The 11,695-nt window shown below is 46.1% G+C and overlaps 1 long non-coding RNA gene across 1 annotated transcript; it reads right to left on the bottom strand.

Moving 5' to 3' along the window:
* Positions 1-1,468, bottom strand: LOC113454227 (uncharacterized). The gene is made up of 3 exons (XR_015740644.1): positions 1,343-1,468; positions 1,076-1,167; positions 1-80 (listed from the first exon to the last, which is right to left on the bottom strand). It is a non-coding gene; the product is annotated as an uncharacterized LOC113454227 (long non-coding RNA).
* Positions 1,469-11,695: the final 10,227 nt, after the last annotated feature.

Here is an 11,695-nt window from a genome sequence, read left to right as displayed (position 1 = left end):
AGGTTGGACCAGAGCGGATTCTCCTGAGGACAGTAGCCAAGAGCAGCATTTTCCTCTGTCATAGCTCCTTTGATCTGCACCTCTTCCAAATAGGTAGCATAAGGATCTCATTTGCTTTTGTCCAATGTAAGAATATACTTTGAAATATCAAAAAGGTGACAAGGAGCATTTCTGATCAACAAGGACTTTCATTTATATTAAATCAGTAAGTTTATTTAAGAATGTTAGGAATAACATAGGTTACCTAACGTAGTTTGGGTAAAATAATATATATAAACTATGATTGTAAGTTTAAGTGTGTGTCACTTTAAACTGCAAAGCATGTAATTTTGGGTGCGGTGTTGAACCACCGTAAGAGGGAACAAGAGAACCTGACAATTCCTGACAATTACTGGATTGCATGGATTGATGGTTTGTTAACTGCATGTTTTCCCTACTGCTGAGTTGCTGAAGGAAGAGAGGAGTTTTGACTTCTTCATATCTCTACTGCGAGGAGATATATTACTAGACTGATATTTGTAAGTTTACTGACCTCTTTTTTCGACACTGGAATTTGCAACTGATTAATCCCCGGAGGGACTGAACTAGTGAATGATATATGGACTGTTTGACTATGCTAAAACTCTTACTGGAATAAACTATTTAACTAGCACGGTGTATCTGTTTTACTGAGTGTAAGCTACAAAAACGTTTATCTCACATATTTTGCCTGCCTGCCTGACTGCCGTGCAGATTCTGCTAGGGTGTATCCCTAACAAAGATCTTAATGTTATCCAAGAAGGAAGAGGAGACCTAGCACAATATATGAATAATACAGAAGCAGGCAATATGGCAGATCATAAGGACTGTGGATAAATAAGTTGCAATGAAGGCAACATAGGAAGCTCCGCAGAAAGTTTTCCCTCCAATTATTACTCCAGTGATAAATTGTCTATTCTCTGATAAATTACAGTAATATTATTTAAACCAATTATATTGCCATTGCCTTCCTAAACTGGATCCCCAGTGTTACCATACAATAATAAATAACATAAATATAATATGCTTTTCTTTCTAAAGTAAAAGTTACATGTACCTGCCCAGCAGTTGGATCCACATCTCCCATTATCATGCTAATTGTTGTACTTTTACCAGCACCATTTGGTCCCAGAAGACCTAATATTTCTCCTGCAAAGAAACTATTGCTATTAAAATATAGCTAAAAAATTATATATGCTGCTTTAAGGAATCTCAGTTATTTTTTTATTTTCCTAAGAAGTAGGGTTCAAAGCAAAGAGGCATGGCCTTCTCTCATCAAATGGCTGCTAATTATTAAGTTAAATACATTTGAGGGACGTGTTACTTTTTTTAACACAAAAAGAAATGTTTTTGGTAGCCAATTTTCTCTTCTGCTGCCTTTTGAAACATGAAGTAGAACAAGCCTTCCCATATCTGTACTCTTTGCACAAGTTGGGGACAATGATAACTGGTTTCTAAATAAAGAGAAGGAGAGAGACAGAAAGACATTTATATGTGTGTGTGTGTATACATATATACATGTGTATGTATGTATATGTGTGTGTGTGTATACACACAGAGTGTATATATAATACACACAAACACACATACAGATATATATCTATCGTTTGTTTATTCAGAAAAAGACAAATAGGCATTATCTTTCACCTGGGACAGAAACACCAACAATTTAGTTTACTTTATTATCATTGCACCTCAATTGAATTGTAAACCCCCAACACCACACCAACACTGCACTCTATAGTAGAATTCAACAGAGCTACTGCCCTGGGATAGAAGCTGTTTTTCAGCAGATAACATGCAAATTACTTCAACAGCCTTTTGAAGGAAATCCTATAACTAATGAGTATATTTTACAAAAGGAATGGTTACTAACAGCAGCTTGGTTTCAAAGAAGTAAATTTATAAGTCAATTTACTCCAAAAGAGTGTAAATGATGTACAAAACAAGGTCACAATAATGAGAATAATGCAATGTAAATATAACGTAAAATTTCAATACAACAATAGCAGCAACAATCTAAGCAGTGTTCTTTTAACCTTCCTCCAGCTAATGCAATCAATATGTTTGTAAAATTAAAAACAGAACAAAGGTACTTGTGATGGCATATAAGGCTATATGCCTTACAAACTGGATATTTTACAGGACATCTTCCTCCATAGGTACCCACCAATCAGCTAAGGATGCTCTCTGAGGAACATTTTGATGCCAAGCATTTAAAGTTTTAAATCTACTTTCATTGTTTTGATGATAAATTTAGGGAGACCCCAAAGGAAGCTATTCAAAGCTCTCTGAGACAAGTAGGATATAGATATGAAAGCTCAATACAAGTGGGAAATTATAAACAAACTTGAAAGCATGGTATGAAATACAGAAGGATTTATTTTACCTTAGAAAATAACACTGATCTTCCTATAAAATACTAGTCCCTTATAAGGTATGCTTATTTTATATTTTTAATAATTTATTGAAGTTTTTAAGAGACTCGGTAAAAACTAATACAAACTAAACTAGAAGAAAAACACTAAAAATTCAGAAGATGCAGGAAAAGAAAAAGGCAAGAAAGACAATAATAAAGTAGCTTCCAACCTTCAACCACAGAACAAGCTAATCTCATAAATGTTCACCCTATTTTAAAGTTTCAAATAAAGAATTCTTCTCTCCATAGCCTTTTATCTATATGCAATCCAGAAATCATCATCCTTTCAATCCTAGGAAAAAGTCAATTAGGAATTACCAGAAATATTAAACAAATAATGTATCCTTGATCAAACAGTCCAACTTCATATTCCTCCTTTTTTGCTCTGCACAATTTTAACCTTTAAATCAGAGGTGGTATTCAACAGGTTCTGACCAGTCCTGGAGAACTTGTAGCAGAAATTATGAGTAGTTCAGAGAACCGGCAAATACTATCTCTAACTGGAGATTTTACAGTATCCTTCCCTTGCCACACCCACTAAGCCATGGCCACAGAACTGGTAGTAAAATTTTTTGAATCCCATCACTGCTTTAAATCATTTCAAAGATACCACTCTTTGACATTTGTCTTCAAAGCTTTCACCAGCCTACTCAGTAAATCCCATCAAGAGGCAAGGTCCAGGATTTCTTGTTGCAACTCTTCCATGTCCAGATCATTTTCTTGATTTGTCTTTTGGTATTTCCATTTTGGTAATCTCAATTTTATTGTCTTCTATGCCTTCAAATGCTATAATGTCTATGCCAGGTAAAAATGTTTTTAAAATGTTATCATCTGTTGTGGTTTGCCAGCAGCCAGTGCAGATGGCAATGGAGTCGGACAGTGAGGAAGAAAGGGGACCAGTCAGGGAGTCTGGAGAGGACTTGGACAAGGGTCCTGCATCCGATGCAGGGATGGAGCCAGGATCATCTGGAAATGGGGTGCTGCCTTCAGAGCCTTTGGAGTCTGGAAGCAGCGAAGCAGAGGACCCAGGGGAGCCTGTTCCCAGTGCATGTGTGCAGAGCTGCTAGAAGGCGAGAGTAGCTGAAACAGAAGGGGCGACTCAGGAGTAAGGCTGGGAGGCGATTGCCCCTCCCGTAAGGGATAAAAGTCAGGCCTCAATGATGAAATCTTTGCAGGAAGCAAAGTAGTTCGATAGATTCCGAGTCCTCATTGAAGCTCTGTGTACTCTGGTTGGTTTTTTTCTGATACTTTGGTTGATTTTTGTTATAATTAACTGGATACTTCTGTTTTTGGCAACATTCCACAACACTGAAAGGCGTGTGCTTATCTTGGGGAACTGTTTAACATTAGTTCTGGCTGGGAACGAAAGCAATTCTCAGCGTTGCAATAAAATAGGTTTTGTTTTTAAAATGAATTTGATATTATGTTTGACGAAGCCTGGGTCAGAACATTATCATCTAAATGTTTATCCATTGAAATTTGTGTCTTTTCTGAGATATTTGTTATTTATATCTCAAATTACTTTTCAAAGGATTCTTTAACACAAGGAAAGGTTATTGCTGAGTTAGCAATTTCTACCTGGATCTTTAGTTTGCTCTAGTGTTCATATGCAAACTTCATAAAGCTTCAGTTCCTAATATGGGTTTCATTCCATTTAAGTTATTTCCCATGAATATGTTATTTAATCATATAGCTCTGTTTTTAATCTCTCTTTTTTGGAATAAAAGAAAGCACCAATGGATAAACAGATAGATTACTTTAAAGAATCCCAAACAATGCCTTTCAATAACCAGCAATGAACACAATGCGAGCTATTCTTCTTCCCATTAGAGCCATTTTCTTGACTTTCTCTTTAAAAAGGAAGGAAGAAAACCAGAACAAACAGGACTGGAGCTCCTTTTAAAGCCTCATTTAATGGCGTATACTTTTCCTGAAAACTCTGCATTCTCGTTCTCCACTTCAACATTACGTTTTTCCATAAGAGCGCAGCAGTCTGCTGACACACACTTCTTTGCCTTATGCGGGGTTTCTGCATTTTAAAGTCCGATTGAAATCAGAAAAGGGCATGCAGACAGATCTTGACACTGAGCACTCTGTGGTAGATGCACAAGTTAAACTCAGCAATTCCCCTCCCCTTCCTGCTTTATTACGCAATGCTCTGTGTTTCATGAATAGATGAATAGAGCTGTGCAGAGATTTGAGCTAGCATCATTGGAGAAGATTTCATTTTTTTAAACTAGCTGTAACAGTAAAGAAAGAAAAAAAAATCATCAGATACTTGCATAAAGCTCCTCTCTTCGAGACCTTCAAGAAGAGATTGCCATTTGTCAGAAATGGTGTAGGGTCTCCTGTTTAGGCGGGGGGGTTGGACTAGATGGCCTATAAGGTCCCTTCCAACTCTGATTATCTGTTATCTGTTATCTATTTATGAGCCCCAAGGTATTTCCAAATTTCTAGGACATCTTTATTCAGAACCTCTCCAATTATGAATAAACAACCCATTCATACATTTTTGAATGTTGTAATTAAATAAAATCCCTATATTCCAAAAAAATATTGTAAATCATTTCATTTGAACAAAATGAAGCAATGATCTATGCTTGTGTACAATATATTTCTTTAAAAGGATGAAATTATACTGCTACCGTGTTTCTCCAACAATATGGCCTCCCCCAATAGGAAGACCCAGCATGTTTTCAAGGCATAAGGTGAAATTAAGCCTCTCCCCCCCAAATTTAGGCCTAGTTTAAAACATGCAAAATTGGGGGGTGGGCAGAACTTGCCATTAGGAGCACCCCGCGGGCAGCCATGCCTCGCCACCAGCCTCTCCTAACGGCTGATCATGGCAGAGCGCGGAGAGCTCCCTACCCACATCAATTGCCTTTGCTGCAGACCCGGGTATGGTGCTGGGTGCAGGCTGGTCAGTGGGTGGGCAGTGGTGATGGGGAACTTTGCATCGTGCCTGCCGCTATTGCTTCCTCTGCCATTGTTGCTTTCCCTTCTGCCCGTGCGCTGAAGTGATTCATAAGAGGATTCCCCCCAAAGGAGGGGAGTGATTTAAGGGGGCGAATCCTCCTTTGGGGTGGATCCTTGGGAGAATCCTCTGGGAAGCTTGGTGCTAAAGGTCTGTAGGATGATTCCCTTTCTCTTCTGTTCAGATTGCCTCTGCTTGAAGGGCAACGTGGATAGATGGTTCCCTTTTTAAAACTACCGGGAGGGGTGGGGAGGAAGCTGCCCAGCCAGTCTGTATTCTTAGGGAACTGACGGAGGGAATGAGAATAAAGAAAACTTAAAGAAGGGGGGAAAGGTGCACGGGGGAGGTTTCCGGCAGCTGGAGCAAGAGGAGACCACCCGACTGTACAAGGGACGAGACTATGACCCAAAGCTCTGGGGCGGGAAGCAAAGCGAGGTGTGTGTGGGGGGAATGATCACATCACCCTCCCTCTGCCACTTCCACCTACCCAACCCTGAAATACTCATCGACTTGCAGGACCTTGTCGAGGCAGCTGCCGTCAATCAAAGCGAAATCCCTGCGGGAGGGCAGGCGGTTCTTATCGGCAGCGGGGTCTGTCTCACCGCTGCTCCTGTTGTTGGAGACGGCGCTGGTGAGAGAGGTGCCAGCACCGGCGGGAACCATGGAAGCTATGGCTCCTCCACCCAAGAAGCAGCTGAAACGCCGATGGTGGAGGAATGTGCAGCACTCCAAACGCGCCAGTGCATGGGCAGAAGAGAAAGCTACAGCGGCAGAGGAAGCAATAGCAGCAGGTGCGATGCAAAGTGCCCCACCACCACCGCCCACCCACTGACCTGGCCTGCACCCAGCACCATACCCAGGTCTGCAGCAAAGGCGCTTGGTGGGGGTAGGGAGCTCTCAGCACTCCACCATGATCGGCCATTAGGAGCGACTGGTGGTGAGGCGTGGCTGCCCACAGGGCACTCTAGGCGAGGGTGGGAGGGAGAAATTAAGTCACCCCCAAAAAGACGGACTAGTCATTTTTTCGGGGATCAAAAGAAAATAAGGCCCGGCCTTATTTTCTGAGAAACACGGTAGAGTGTGAGAGAGCAAAAACAACTTTTAAACATTTACATTCCTTTCTGTGACGAACTAGAAAAAGAACCTAAATTAAAGGGGCTCAAAACAGTTAGGAAAGTTGCAAGCCTTAGCTACAGTACAATCTACAAATGAGTTTACATCATGCAGGCTTTTATTTTGTTTCTTAGCTAGACAGCAGTGAGAAGAAACAGTCAAAATGTGAGAAAAGTGTTAAGTTTGAGCAATGAGAGGCTGAACCAGAGCATGAGTGCAACAGTACTTTATTTTACAAATAAAGGGCTGACCGTGCTTGCCAAGCCTGGAACTGGCTCGCAGCAATCAGCAGCCAGTTGGACCCCGCAGCCTGCTTTTATAGCTGGCTGCTGGGGAGAACCAACCAATGGGAATGGGGGAATAACGCCCACACAAAGTGAGTGGACCTGAGTGAGAACTCCTTGAGTCCTCAGGACATAACACCCCTTCCCCCAGATGCGAACACGCATAGTCCTTGAGGTAGATGGGGGGTTTGTGTTGGCGCCCGGAGCGCGCAACTCGGGAACATTGTCTGACTGTTCGGTATCAGTCTGTGACGGTTGAGCTGGCATAGTGTCGCCAACACTCTCTCTGGACTGGGCATCCTCGGAAACCACCGGGTTGGTTTCTGGGGTCAAGCTCTAATGAGTTGGATCCGGTTGGTCAACTCTCTGGGCACTGTTGTCCGAGTTTGGGCTGACCGGGAACGACCGCTGGCGCAGACTGGTCACTGGGTGCGGTGTGGCTGGGTGGCGGATGAGACGGTTCCCCTGCGACTGGAGACTCTGGATTCTTGTTTGCAAGGTTGCTGAGGCGCCTTCTGAGTTGGTCTATGTGTCTCCTCCAGACGCGACCATCCTCCAGCCTGACTCTATACGATCTCGGCCCGGTGACGGCGATGACCTCGCCGAATCCAAAGTGGGTCCCCAGCGAAATTCCTTGCGAATACCGGCTCCTGTAACATAAAATGTCTAACCCCGAAGTGGAAGCGAGGGGAGAGTCAGGGCAGTATTGTGGGTGCAGTCTATCTAATACAGTCCTCAGGCGCCGGCCCATCAGAAGTTCCGCTGGGGACTTATTGGTGACTGCACAGGGGGTTGAGTGCTGGCTCATCAGGAACCGTGAGAGTTTGTGGTGCCAGTCATCTCTGCCAAACCTAGCGAGGGCCTCTTTGGTGGTCCTGACGGCCCTTTCAGCCAACCCATTACTCGCAGGGTGAAATGGGGCTGTGAAAATGTGGCGAATGCCCAGGTTGGCTGCAAAACGGCTGAATTCTACTGATGCGAACTGTGGGCCATTATCGGAGACCAAGGAGTCGGGTAGTCCATGTGTAACGAACAGGCGCGTTAACACGTTGGTGATTGCTAGTGTGGTGGTCGTGGATAGCTGCGCCACGTCTATCCATTTGGAATAAGCGTCCATGACCACTAGGAACATCTTTCCATGCACGGGCCGCCAGATCGATATGGATTCTAGACCAAGGGCGCTGGCGCTCTCCCATCTGGTAGGGGTGGCGATGGGGGAGCAGGACGGGATTCCTGGCAATTGCTGCAGGAACTTACCCAATTGACAATGTCCTCGTCTAGACCCGGCCACCACACGTGGCTGCGTGCCAACGCCTTCATTCTCACAATGCCGGGTGTCCCTCGTGCAACGCTTCCAGGACTCGGGTGCGCAGCGAGGTCGGAATGACCACCGAGTGCCCCACAGAAGACAACCCTGCAAACTGGACAGCTCCTGCATGCGAGTCTTAAAGGGTGCGAATTTGTTATCAACATTGCCTCCCGGCCACCCCCTCCTCACCCAGTCGAGCACCTGGGCGAGCGTTTGGTCTGCCTTGGTTTTGGCGGCGATGTCAAGGGCGGTGATGGGCAGGTCCAACTGGGTGATTTCAAAAATGGCATTGACAGGAGCTGGGTCTTCAGCCGGAGCGGGTAAGGGGGCAGCGACTGAGCGCGTCAGCGTGGGATAGAGTTTTGCCCGGGCGGTGGATAAGTTTGTATGAGTAGGCCGCTAGGAAAAGTGTCCACCTTGTCATCCGAGGGGAGAGGACCTGAGGTGTCTGTTTGTCGCCGGCCAGTAGGCCCAGGAGGGGCTTATGGTCGGTGACCAGTTCAAGAAGTGGCCAAAAAGGAATTCGTGAAACTTTTTCATGGCTGCAACAGCTGCTAGGGCTTCCTTGTCTATTTGGCTGTAATTTCGCTCCGTGGCCGAGAGCGTCCTGGAGAAAAAGGCGATGGGGGCCTCGGCGCCATTGGCAAGTCGGTGACTAAGGACCGCCCCAATTCCAAAAGGGGATGCGTCTGCTGCCAGTACTAAAGGAAGGTTGGGGTCGAATTGGATGAGCACTGCCTCTGGACGTAAGTAGTGATTTGACGGCGTTAAACACCTGGTCTTCTTTGTGCCCCCAGTGCCACGGTGACTTTTTGTCTAGTAATCTGTGTAGGGTTCGGCTACTGAGGCTTTATGGGGCAAAAAGGATGCATAAAAGTTTAGGAGTCCCAAGAAAGCTTGTAGCTCCGTTTTGGAGGTCGGTGTGGGAGCTTAGTGGATCGCCCTGACCTTGGACTCCAGGGGGTGAATGCCAGAGGCGTCAATTTTATAACCCAGAAAGTCCACCTGTCTAGTGGCAATGGCGCATTTTCTTTTTTAACTTGAGGCCATGCTGTCTGAACCTCTCTAACACTGCTCGCACTCTCTGGAAGAGTTGGGGTCTGTCCCTGGCCGAGACCAAGATGTCGTCGAAGTAGGGTACTACACCAGGGAGGCCCTGTAAAATCCGCTCCATGAGGGATTGAAAAATACCCGGGCAACACTTACGCCAAATTGGAGACGCTTGCATCGGAAGGCACCCTGTGAGTGACGATGGTCTGAAGTTCGCTGTTTGGTTATCAACAGGGAACTGTTGATATGCTTGAGACATGTCCAATTTAGCAAAAATACTGCCCGGTTCGAATGTGTGCAATAAGTGCTGAATGACGGGCACGGGGTAGGCGCTAACTTGTAAATATTTATTGATTGTTGTCTTGTAGTCCGAGCAAATTCTCAGGCTACCATCTTTTTGAGGGTGTGACAATGGGCGTCTCCCACTTGGCGAAATCTGTTGGCTCAATGACCCCTTGTTTTAGTAGTTTATCCAATTCAGCGTCTAGTTTTGGTCGAATAGCAAATGGAACTCTACGTGGTTTTAATCTGATTGGGACTGCCTGGGGTCAACGGTGAACGAGATGGGGTTCCATTATAACACCCCAGCTCCTCGCTGAACACATCTGCGTAGTCAGCGAATAAGGAGTCAGTGTCTGAGGTTGAGACAGCATGGACTCCTGTTAACCCTAGGCCGAGGTGGGGAAACCAATCGAGCCCCAATAAGGTGGGTAGATTGCCGTTAACTACCACTAGAGGTAGGTGGCCTTTAAAAGCTCTAAAACTGACAAAGAACTTGCCTCTGCCGATCACGGGAATGGCCTTCCTGGTAGTCCTTCAGACCGAACTGGCATCTCTGAAGCCGGGTAGTAGATAGGCTGGGGTGGAGTCTCTTGAGGGTGTTCCACGAGATTATTGAGAGCGCTGACCCTGTGTCAACCTCCATGTGGCACGGTTTACCTTCTAGGGAAACGGAGAGAGAAATTTTACTAACAGAGTGGCAAGTACGCCTGGCAAGGCGGTGCGTGCGACAGTTTAATACTTGCCTCTGTAGTCCCGAGTGCGAGGACGGGGGTCTTTGTGCAGCGCTTTGGGGGCTTGGCAGACTCTCGCAATGTGCCCCCTCTTATGGCAGTTGTTGCAAACGGCTCCTTTAAACTTGCAGGTGGCCCTTTGATGTGATCCCCACAGGCTAGGCACAGGGTGATGTGCTTGGGTGGACCGGTGTATTCTTGTTTGGCCCCTACCTGCGACCGTCTGTCATTGGTGAGGCGATGGACATCGTTCTCATCGTTGTGGCCTTCCTCCGCTTCCACCTCTTCGGAATGGACTGGGAACGCTGCTAGCTTGGCGCTTGGGCCCTGAATTTCGGTGGCTGAGTTCGTTGCTAGCTCGGCTGCTAGGGCCTCCTCTACGCTTGCGCGAGGTTGAGGTCTTTTTAGCTAGCAGTCGCCTCTGTAGGTTGAGATCCTTGACCCCACAAACCAATTGATCGAGGAGCATGTCCTCCAGGTATGTTCCAAACCCGCAGTGCAGGGCTGCTGTTCTGAGGGCGGCCATATATTGGTTGATGGTCTCCTTACTTGATTGCTTCCTCATTCGGAACGTGAACCTCCTGGCGATTTGTGAAGGCCTGGGAGCGTAGTGGTTTGTGAGGATCTCAAGCAACTCGGACCACGGAACGGCGTTTTTCAATTCTCTCGGCGCCACGAGTGCTGCAGCGGTATCAGTAAACGGTGGCTCCGCAGTAGATTAGGAAATAGGATTTTTTCCGATGCTCTCCCGCATCCGACAGGCCGACCGCATCGATGTAATGATTGAAACGGTTCTTATACGATTCCCACTTCTCTTCGTCTGGTTTAAATGCCGGGAATACTGGATTGGAACTCATGGTGCTGGAACGGCTGGGCTACCTGCGGAAAATCTCTGGGACTACGAACGCCAGTGAGTTACTAGTGATATCAGCTCTGGAGAGGTTTTTTGCTACCCTCTCTCTCTCTCTCTGGGTTACCACGTTGGCTGCTAGCCGTTGGAGGTGTCTTGATTTGCGCCAAAAAGTGGGCGTTAGTGACTCTCTACAGCGCTGTGCTGTGATTCCTACTGGCTCGAAATTCAAATGACACCCGCTTGAATTTCGCGCCAAATGCAGAGCGGCTGCGGCTCGCAGCGCTTCACTTTCCCCGTAGCGGGCTAACAAGCGCTACAGACGCTTCTAACTATTTGACTCAGACCGCTTTCTCTGGCTGCGGATCTGCGTTTGCTCTTTTTGATCGCTCGCTTCGCTAGCTGACCGTTCTCTCTGGCTGCGGATCAGCGTTTCCCGCTTTGTCGCCAGCCGATCGCTCTCTCTGGGCTGTAGATCGGTGGCTAGTGACTCAGCGGTTGCAAGGTGCTTCTGGTAGCCATCCCACCCTCGTCGCCAGTGTTAAGTTTGAGCAATGAGAGGCTGAACCAGAGCATGAGTGCAACAATACTTTATTTTACAAATAAAGGGCTGACCGTGCTTGCCAAGCCTGGAACTGGCTTGCAGCAATCAGCAGTTGTTGGAC

This window comes from Pseudonaja textilis, unplaced genomic scaffold, assembly GCF_049901715.1.
Source record: "Pseudonaja textilis isolate UNSWEBS1 unplaced genomic scaffold, rPseTex1.2 PTEXSCF69, whole genome shotgun sequence".
Classification (NCBI taxonomy): domain Eukaryota; kingdom Metazoa; phylum Chordata; class Lepidosauria; order Squamata; family Elapidae; genus Pseudonaja; species Pseudonaja textilis.
This window is presented reverse-complemented; position numbering and strand designations above follow the sequence as displayed.